Source organism: Calliopsis andreniformis, unplaced genomic scaffold (assembly GCF_051401765.1).
Source record: "Calliopsis andreniformis isolate RMS-2024a unplaced genomic scaffold, iyCalAndr_principal scaffold0025, whole genome shotgun sequence".
In the NCBI taxonomy this organism is placed as follows: domain Eukaryota; kingdom Metazoa; phylum Arthropoda; class Insecta; order Hymenoptera; family Andrenidae; genus Calliopsis; species Calliopsis andreniformis.
Genome location: NW_027480434.1, coordinates 4,298,425 through 4,309,657, shown reverse-complemented (window position 1 = coordinate 4,309,657; position 11,233 = coordinate 4,298,425).

Sequence of the window (11,233 nt, the reverse complement as noted above, 5' to 3'; positions counted from 1 at the left end):
TCTACGTTCCTGGCAGCCTAGGCTTCACTCTAGAGCGTTGTTCCACCAGATCGAATAGTTAGGGCCTAAGAAGACAACGCCAGAAGAATAAAATGCAATATAAGTACAACAGATTACCATCGTATAAAATGAATAACTGCAAACATTGTGAAAGTAATGGTCATTTCTACGTGCCGGGCAACCTAGGCGTCACTCTACGGCGTTGCTCCACCACAGCTAAAAGCTACAGCCTTAGAACCTAACGCCCGAAGCATAAAATACAATAAAAATGCAACTGATTTTCCATCGTATAGCATGAATAACTGCAACCAGTGCGAAAGTAATGACCATTTCGACGTTTCGGGCATCCTAGGTTTAACTCTGAGGCGTTGCTCCACCAAATCGAAGAGATAGGGCCTTAGAAGTCAACGCCAGAGGCATAAAATACAATATAAATACAACAGCTTTGCCATCGTATAAAATGAATTATTGCAAACAGTGTGAAGGTAATGGTCATTTCTACGTTCCGAGCAACCTAGGCTTCACTGTAGTGTGTTGCTCCGCCAGATCGAATAGGTAGGGCCTTAGAAGTCAACGCCAGAAGCAAAAAATACAAAATAAATAGAACAGTTTTTCCATGTATAAAACGAATAATTGCTACCAGTGTGAAAGTTATGGTCATTTCCACGTTCCGGGCAACCTAGGCTTCACCCTAGGGCGTTGCTCCACCAGATCGAATAGTTAGGGCCTTAGAAGTCAACGCCAGAAGCTTAAAATACAATAAAGATGCAACAGTTTTTCCAGCGTTTTACAGGAATAACTGCAACCAGTGTGAATGTACTGGTCATTTCTACGTTCCGGATAACCTAGGCTTCACTCTAGGGCGTTGTTCCACCAGATCGAACAGTTAGGGCCTAAGAAGTCAACGCCAGAAGTATAAAATACAATGTAAATATAACAGTTTTTCCATCGTATAAATCGAATGATAGCAACCAGTGTGAAAGTTATGGTCATTTCTACGTTCCGGGCAACCTAGGCTTCACTCTAGGGCGTTGCTCCACCAGATCGAATAGTTAGGGCCTTAGAAGTCAGCGCTCAAAGCATAAAATTCAAAATAAATAAAACAGTTTTTCCATCGTATAAAACGAAAAATTGCTACCAGTGTGAAAGTTATGGTCAGTTCTACGTTCCGCGCAACCTGGGCTTTACCGTAGGGCGTTGTTCCACGGGATGTAATAGCTAGGGACTTAGAATTCAACGCCATAAGAATAAAATACAATATAAGTACAACAGTTTTTCCATCGTATAAAATGAATAGTTGCAAACATTGTAAAAGTAATGGTCATTTCTACGTTCCGGGCAATCCAGGTTTCACTCCAGGGCTGTGCTCCACCAGATCGAATAGTTACGGCCTAAGAAGTCAACGCCAGAAGCATAAAATACGATATAAATACAACAGCTTTTCCATCGTATAAAAGGAATAATTGCAAACAGTGTGAAGGTAATGGACATTTCTACGTTCGGGCAACCTAGGCTTCACTCTACGGCGTTGTTCCACCAGATCGAATAATTAGGGCCTGAGAAGTCAACGCCAGAAGCATAAAATACAATATAAATACAACAGTTTTTCCATCGTATAAAACGAATAATTGCAAGCAGTATGAAACTTATGGTCATTTCCCCTTTCCGAGCAACCTATGCATCACCCTAGGGCTTTGCTCCAACAGATTGAATAGTTAGGGGCTTAGAAGTCAACGCCCGAAGCATAAAATACAAAATAATTGGAACGGTTTTTCCATTCTATAAAACGAATAATTGCTACGAGTGTAAAAGCTATGGTCATTTCTACGTTCCGGGCAACCTAGGCTTGACCCTAGGGCGTTGTTCCACCAGATCCAATAGTTAGGGCCTAAGAAGTGAACGCCAGACGCATAAAATGCAATAAAAATACAACAGTTTTTCCATCGTATAAAACGAATAATTGCAAACAGTGTGAAAGTAATGGTCATTTCTACGTTCCGGGCAACCTAGGCTTCACTCTACGGCGTTGTTCCACCAGATCGAATAGTTAGGGCCTAAGAAGTCAACGCCAGAAGCATAAAATACGATATAAATACAACAGCTTTTCCATCGTATAAAAGGAATAATTGCAAACAGTGTGAAAGTAATGGTCATTTCTACGTTCCGGGCAACCTAGGCTTCACTGTCGGGCGTTGCTCCACCAGATCGAAATGTTAGGGCCTAAGAAGTCAACGCCCTAAGCATAAAATACGATATAAATACAACAGCATTTCCATCGAATTAAATGAATAATTGCAAACAGTGTGAAAGTAGTGGTCATTTCTACGTTCCGGTCAACCTAGGCTTCACTGCATGGCGTTCTTCCACCACATCGAATAGCTACGGCCTCAGAAGTCCACGCCTGAAGCATAAAATACAATAAAAATACAACAGTCTTTTCATCGCATAACAGGAATAATTGCAACAAGCGTGAAAGTAATGATCATTTCTTCGTTCCAGGCAACCTAGGCTCCACTCTAGGGCGTTGCTCCACCAGATCGAATAGTTAGGGCCTTAGAAGTCAACGCCCGAAGCATAAAATACAAAATAAATAAAACAGATTTTCCATCGTACAAAACGAAAAATTGCAAACAGTGTGGAAGATATGGACATTTCTACGATCCGGGCTACCTAGGCTTCACTCTATGGCGTTCTTCCACCACATCGAATAGCAACGGCCTCAGAAGTCAACGCCAGAAGCTTAAATACAATATAAATATAACAGTTTTTCCATCGTATAAAACGAATAATAGCAACCAGTGTGAATGTTATGGTCATTTCTACGTTCCGGGCAACCTAGGCTTCACTCTACGGCGATGCTCCACCAGATCAAACAGATAGGGCATTAGAAGTCAACGACCTAAGCATAAAATACAAAATAAATAGAACGGTTTTTCCATTGTATAAAACGAATAATTGCTACCAGTGTGAAAGTTATGGTCATTTCTACATTCCGGCCAACCTAGGCTTCACCCTAGGGCGCTGCTCCACCAGATCGAATAGTTAGGGCCTTAGAAGTCAACGCCAGAAGCTTAAAATACAATAAAGATGCAACAGTTTTTCCATCGTTTTACAGGAATAACTGCAACCAGTGTGAATATACTGGTCATTTCTACGTTCCGGATAACCTAGGCTTCACTCTAGGGCGTTGTTCCACCAGATCGAACAGTTAGGGCCTAAGAAGTGAACGCCAGAAGCATAAAATGCAATAATAATACAACAGTTTTTCCATCGTATAGCAGGAATAATTTGCAACCTGTGTGATAGTAGTGGTCATTTCTACGTTCCGGGCAACCCAGCTTTCACTCCAGGGCGTTGCTCCACCAGATCGAATAGTTAGGTCCTTAGAAGAAAACGCCAGAAGCATAAAATACGATATAAATACAACAGCTTTTCCATCGTATAAAAGGAATAATTGCAAACAGTGTGAAGGTAATGGACATTTCTACGTTCGGGCAACCTAGGCTTCACTCTACGGCGTTGTTCCACCAGATCGAATAATTAGGGCCTGAGAAGTCAACGCCAGAAGCATAAAATACAATATAAATACAACAGTTTTTCCATTGTATAAAACGAATAATTGCAACCAGTATGAAACTTATGGTCATTTCTCCTTTCCGAGCAACCTAGGCATCACCCTAGGGCTTTGCTCCAACAGATTGAATAGTTAGGGGCTTAGAAGTCAACGCCCGAAGCATAAAATACAAAATATTTAGAACGGTTTTTCCGTTGTATAAAACGGATAATTGCTACGAGTGTAAAAGCTATGGTCATTTCTACGTTCCGGGCAACCTAGACTTGACCCTAGGGCGTTGATCCACCAGATCCAATAGTTAGGGCCTAAGAAGTGAACGCCAGACGCATCAAATGCAATAAAAATACAACAGTTTTTCCATCGTATAAAACGAATAATTGCAAACAGTGTGAAAGTAATGGTCATTTCTACGTTCCGGGCAACCTTGGCTTCACTCTACGGCGTTGTTACACCAGATCGAATAGTTAGGGCCTAAGAAGTGAACGCCAGACGCATAAAGTGCAATAAAAATACAATAGTTTTTCCATCGTATAAAACGACTAATTGCAACCAGTATGAAACTTATGGTCATTTCTACGTTCCGGGCAACCTAGGCTTCAGTGTATGGCGTTCTTCCACCACATCGAATAGCTACGGCCTCAGAAGTCAACGCCTGAAGTATAAAATACAATAAAAATACAACAGTCTTAACATTCTAAAACACGAATAATTGCAACCCGTGTGAAAGTGATGGTCATTTCTACGTTCCAGGCAACCTAGGCTTCACTCTAGGGCGTTGTTCCACAAGATCGAATAGTTACGGCCTAAGAAGTCAGCGCCAGAAGCATACAATACGATGAAGATGCAACAGTTTTTCCATCGTATAAAACGAATAATTGCAAACAGTGTGAAAGTAATGGTCATTTCTACGTTCCGGGCAACCTAGGCTTCACTCTACGGCGTTGTTCCACCAGATCGAATAGTTAGGGCCTAAGAAGTCAACGGCAGAAGCATAAAATACGATATAATTACAACAGCTTTTCCATCGTATAAAAGGAATAATTGCAAACAGTGTGAAAGTAATGGTCATTTCTACGTTCCGGGCAACCTAGGCTTCACTGTCGGGCGTTGCTCCACCAGATCGAAATGTTAGGGCCTAAGAAGTCAACGCCCGAAGCATAAAATACGATATAAATACAACAGCATTTCCATCGTATTAAATGAATAATTGCAAACAGTGTGAAAGTAGTGGTCATTTATACGTTCCGGGCAACCTAGGCTTCACTGTATGGCGTTCTTCCACCACATCGAATAGCCACGGCCTCAGAAGTCCACGCCTGAAGCATAAAATACAATAAAAATACAACAGTCTTTTCATCGCATAACAGGAATAATTGCAACAAGCGTGAAAGTAATGATCATTTCTACGTTCCAGGCAACCTAGGCTTCACTCTAGGGCGTTGTTCCACAAGATCGAATAGTTAGTGCCTAAGTAGTCAACGCCAGAAGCATAAAATACAATATAAATACAACAGTTTTTCCATCGTATAAAACGAATAATTGCAACCAGTATGAAACTTATGGTCATTTCTCCTTTCCGAGCAACCTAGGCTTCACCCTAGGGCTTTGCTCCAACAGATTGAATAGTTAGGGCCTTAGAAGTCAACGCCCCAAGCATAAAATACAAAATAATTAGAACGGTTTTTCCATTGTATAAAACGAATAATTGCTACGAGTGTAAAAGCTATGGTCATTTCTACGTTCCGGGCAACCTAGGCTTGACCCTAGGGCGTTGTTCCACCAGATCCAATAGTTAGGGCCTAAGAAGTGAACGCCTAACGCATAAAATGCAATAAAAATACAACAGTTTTTCCATCGTATAAAACGAACAATTGCAAACAGTGTGAAAGTAATGGTCATTTCTACGTTCCGGGCAACCTAGGCTTCACTCTACGGCGTTGTTCCACCAGATCGAATAGTTAGGGCCTAAGAAGTCAACGCCAGAAGCATAAAATACGATATAAATACAACAGCTTTTCCATCGTATAAAAGGAATAATTGCAAACAGTGTGAATGTAATGGTCATTTCTACGTTCCGGGCAACCTAGGCTTCACTCTTCGGCGTTGTTCCACCAGATCGAATAGTTAGGGCCTAAGAAGTCGACACCAGAAGAATAAAATATAAAATAAATACAACAGCCTTTACACCGTATAAAACGAATAATTGCAATCTGTGTGAAGGTTATGGTCATATCTACGTTCCGGGCAACCTAGGCTTCACTGTATGGCGCTCTTCCACCACATCAAATAGCTACGGCCTCAGAAGTCCACGCCTGAAGCATAAAATACAATAAAAATACAACAGTCTTTTCATCGTATAACAGGAATAATTGCAACAAGCGTGAAAGTAATTATCATTTCGGCGTTTCGGGCATCCTAGACTTAACTCTGAGGCATTGCTCCACCAGATCGAATAGTTAGGGCCTAAGAAGTGAACGCCAGAAGCATGAAATACAATATAAATACAACAGTTTTTCAATCATATAAAACGAATGATAGCAACCAGTGTGAAAGTTATGGCCATTTCTACGTTCCGGGCAATCAAGGCTGCACTCTAGGGCGTTGCTCCACCAGATCGAATAGTTAGGGCCTTAGAAGTCAACGACCGAAGCATAAAATACAAAATAAATAAAACAGTTTTTCCATCGTATAAAACGAAAAATTGCAAACAGTGTGAAAGGTATGGACATTTCTACGAGCCGGGCTACCTAGGTTTCACTCTATGGCGTTCTTCCACCACGTCGAATAGCAACGGCCTCAGAAGTCAACGCCAGAAGCTTAAATACAATATAAATATAACAGTATTTCCATCGTATAAAACGAATAATAGCAACCAGTGTGAAAGTTATGGTCATTTCTACGTTCCGGGCAACCTAGGCTTCACTCTACGGCGATGCTCCGCCAGATCAAACAGTTAGGGCCTTAGAAGTCAACGCCAGAAGCATAAAATACAATATAAATACAACAGTTTTTCCATCGTATAAAACGAATAATTGCAACCAGTATGAAACTTATGGTCATTTCTCCTTTCCGAGCAACCTAGGCTTCACCCTAAGGCTTTGCTCCAACAGATTGAATAGTTAGGGCCTTAGAAGTCAACGCCCGAAGCATAAAATACAAAATAATTAGAACGGTTTTTCCATTGTATAAAACGAGTAATTGCTACGAGTGTAAAAGCTATGGTCATTTCTACGTTCCGGGCAACCTAGGCTTGACTCTAGGGCGTTGTTCCACCAGATCCAATAGTTAGGGCCTAAGAAGTGAACGCCAGACGCATAAAGTGCAATAAAAATACAACAGATTTTCCATCGTATAAAACGACTAATTGCAACCAGTATGAAACTTATGGTCATTTCTACGTTCCGGGCAACCTAGGCTTCAGTGTATGGCGTTCTTCCACCACATCGAATAACTACGGCCTCAGAAGTCAACGCCTGAAGTATAAAATACAATAAAAATACAACAGTCTTAACATTCTAAAACACGAATAATTGCAACCCGTGTGAAAGTGATGGTCATTTCTACGTTCCAGGCAACCTAGGCTTCACTCTAGGGCGTTGTTCCACAAGATCGAATAGTTAAGGCCTAAGAAGTCAGCGCCAGAAGCATAAAATACGATGAAGATGCAACAGTTTTTCCATCGTATAAAACGAATAATTGCAAACAGTGTGAAAGTAATGGTCATTTCTACGTTCCGGGCAACCTAGGCTCCACTCTACGGCGTTGTTCCACCAGATCGAACAGTTAGGGCCTAAGAAGTCAACGGCAGAAGCATAAAATACGATATAATTACAACAGCTTTTCCATCGTATAAAAGGAATAATTGCAAACAGTGTGAAAGTAATGATCATTTCTACGTTCCAGGCAACCTAGGCTTCACTCTAGGGCGTTGTTCCACAAGATCGAATAGTTAGGTCCTTAGAAGTCAACGCCAGAAGCATAAAATACGATATAAATACAACAGCTTTTCCATCGTGTAAAAGGAATAATTGCAAACAGTGTGAAAGTAATGGTCATTTCTACGTTCGGGCAACCTAGGCTTCACCCTAGGTCGTTGCTCCACCGGATCAAATAGCTAGCGACTTAGAATTAAACGCCAGAAGCATAGAATACAATAAAAATACAACAGTTTTTCCATCGTATAACAGGAATAATTGCAACCAGTGTGAATGTAATGGTCATTTCTAGGTTCCGGGCAACCTAGGTTTCACTCTCGGGCGTTGCTCCTCCAGGTCGAGTAGTTAGGGCCTAAGAAGTCAACGTCAGAAGCATAAGATACGATATAAATACAACAGCTTTTACATCGTATAAAACGAATAATTGCAACCAGTGTGGAAGTTATGGTCATTTCTACGTTCCGGGCAACCTAGGCTTCACTATACGGCGTTGCTCGACCAGATCGAATAGCTAGGGCCTTAGAAGTCAACGCCCGAAGCATAAAATACAAAATAAATAGAACAATTTTTCCATCGTATAAAACGAATAATTGCTACCAGTGTGAAAGATATGGTCATTTCTACGTTCCGCGCAACCTGGGCTTTACTCTAGGGCGTTGTTCCACCAGATGGAATAGTTAGGGCCTAAGAAGTCAACGCCAGAAGCATAAAATACGATATAAATACAACAGCTTTTCCATCGTATAAAACAAATAATCGCAACCAGTGTGAAAGTTATGGTCATTTTACGTTCCGGGCAACGTAGGCTTCACCCTAGGCCGTTGTTCCTCCAGATCGAATAGTTAGGGCCTAAGAAGTGAACTCCAGAAGCATAAAATGCAGTAAAAATACAACAGTTTCTCCATCGTATAGCAGGAATAATTTGCAACCAGTGTGATAGTAGTGGTCATTTCTACGTTCCGGGCAACCCAGGTTTCACTCCAGGGCGTTGCTCCACCAGATCGAATAGTTACGGCCTAAGAAGTCAACGCCAGAAGCATAAAATACGATGAAGATGCAACAGTTTTTCCATCGTATAAAACGAATAATTGCAATCAGTGTGAAAGTTATGGTCATTTCTACATTCCGAGCAACCTAGGCTTCACTCTAGGGCGTTGCTCCACCAGATCGAATAGTTAGGTCCTTAGAAGTCAACGCCAGAAGCATAAAATACGATATAAATACAACAGCTTTTCCATCGTATATAACAAATAATTGCAATCAGTGTGAGAGTTATGGTCATTTCTACGTTCCGGGCAACCTAGGCTTCACTGTATGGCGTTCTTCCACAACATCGAATAGCTGCGGCCTCAGAAGTCCACGCCTGAAGCATAAAATACAATAAAAATACAACAGTCTTTTCATCGCATAACAGGAATAATTGCAACAAGCGTGAAAGTAATGATCATTTCTACGTTCCAGGCAACCTAGGCTACACTCTAGGGCTTTGCTCCAACAGATTGAATAGTTAGGGCCTTAGAAGTCAACGCCCCAATCATAAAATACAAAATAATTAGAACGGTTTTTCCATTGTAAAAAACGAATAATTGCTACGAGTGTAAAAGCTATGGTCATTTCTACGTTCCGGGCAACCTAGGCTTGACCCTAGGGCGTTGTTCCACCAGATCCAATAGTTAGGGCCTAAGAAGTGAACGCCTAACGCATAAAATGCAATAAAAATACAACAGTTTTTCCATCGTATAAAACGAACAATTGCAAACAGTGTGAAAGTAATGGTCATTTCTACGTTCCGGGCAACCTAGGCTTCACTCTGCGGCGTTGTTCCACCAGATCGAATAGTTAGGGCCTAAGAAGTCAACGCCAGAAGCATAAAATACGATATAAATACAACAGCTTTTCCATCGTATAAAAGGAATAATTGCAAACAGTGTGAAAGTAATGGTCATTTCTACGTTCCGGGCAACCTAGGCTTCACTCTACGGCGTTGTTCCACCAGATCGAATAGTTAGGGCCTAAGAAGTCGACACCAGAAGAATAAAATATAAAATAAATACAACAGCCTTTACACCGTATAAAACGAATAATTGCAATCTGTGTGAAGGTTATGGTCATATCTACGTTCCGGGCAACCTAGGCTTCACTGTATGGCGCTCTTCCACCACATCAAATAGCTACGGCCTCAGAAGTCCACGCCTGAAGCATAAAATACAATAAAAATACAACAGTCTTTTCATCGTATAACAGGAATAATTGCAACAAGCGTGAAAGTAATTATCATTTCGGCGTTACGGGCATCCTAGACTTAACTCTGAGGCATTGCTCCACCAGATCGAATAATTAGGCCCTGAGAAGTCAACGCCAGAAGCATAAAATACAATATAAATACAACAGTTTTTCTATCGTATAAAACGAATAATTGCAACCAGTATGAAACTTATGGTCATTTCTACTTTCCGAGCAACCTAGGCTTCACCCTAGGGCTTTGCTCCAACAGATTGAATAGTTAGGGCCTTAGAAGTCAACGCCCGAAGAATAAAATACAAAATAAATACAACGGTTTTTCCATTGTATAAAACGAATAATTGCTACGAGTGTAAAAGCTATGGCCATTTCTACGTTCCGGGCAACATAGGCTTCACCCTAGGGCGTTGTTCCACCAGATAGAATAGTTAGGGCCTAAGAAGTGAACGCCAGACGTATAAAATGCAATAAAAATACAACAGTTTTTCCATCGTATAGCAGGAATAATTTGCAACCAGTGTGATAGTAGTGGTCATTTCTACGTTCCGGGCAACCGAGGTTTAACTCCAGGGCGTTGCTCCACCAGATCGGATAGTTACGGCCTAAGAAGTCAACGCCAGAAGCATAAAATACGATAAAGATTCAACAGTTTTTCCATCGTATAAAACGAATAATTGCTACCAGTGTAAAAGTTACGGTCATTTCTACGTTCCGGCAACCTAGGCTTCACTCTAGGGCGGTGCTCCACCTGATCGAATAGTTAGGGCCTTAGAAGTCAACCCCAGATGAATAAAATACATTAATGATGCAACAGCTTTTCCATCGTATAAAACAAATAATTGCAACCAGTGTGATAGTAGTGGTCATTTCTACGTTCCGGGCAACCCAGGTTTCACTCCACGGCGTTGCTCCACCAGATCGAATAGTTACGGCCTAAGAAGTCAACGCCAGAAGCATAAAATACGATAAAGATGCAACAGTTTTTCCATCGTATATAACGAATAATTGCAATCAGTGTGAAAGTTTTGGTCATTTCTACATTCAGAGCAACCTAGGCTTCACTCTAGGGCGTTGCTCCACCAGGTCGAATAGTTAGGTCCTTAGAAGTCAAAGCCAGAAGCATAAAATACGATATAAATACAACAGCTTCTCCATCGGATAAAGGGAATAATTGCAAACAGTGTGAAAGTATTGGTCATTTCTACGTTCCGGGCAACCTAGGCTTCACCCTGCGGCGTTGTTCCACCAGATCGAATAGCTAGGGACTAAGAAGTCAACACCAGAAGAACAAAGCACAAAATAAATACAACAGCCTTTACACCGTATGAAACGAATAATTCCAACCTGTGTGAAGGTTATGGTCATATCTACGTTCCGGGCAAACTAGGCTTCACTGTCGGGCGTTGCTCCACCAGATCGAAATGTTAGGGCCTAAGAAGTCAACGCCCGAAGCATAAAATACGATATAAATACAACAGCATTT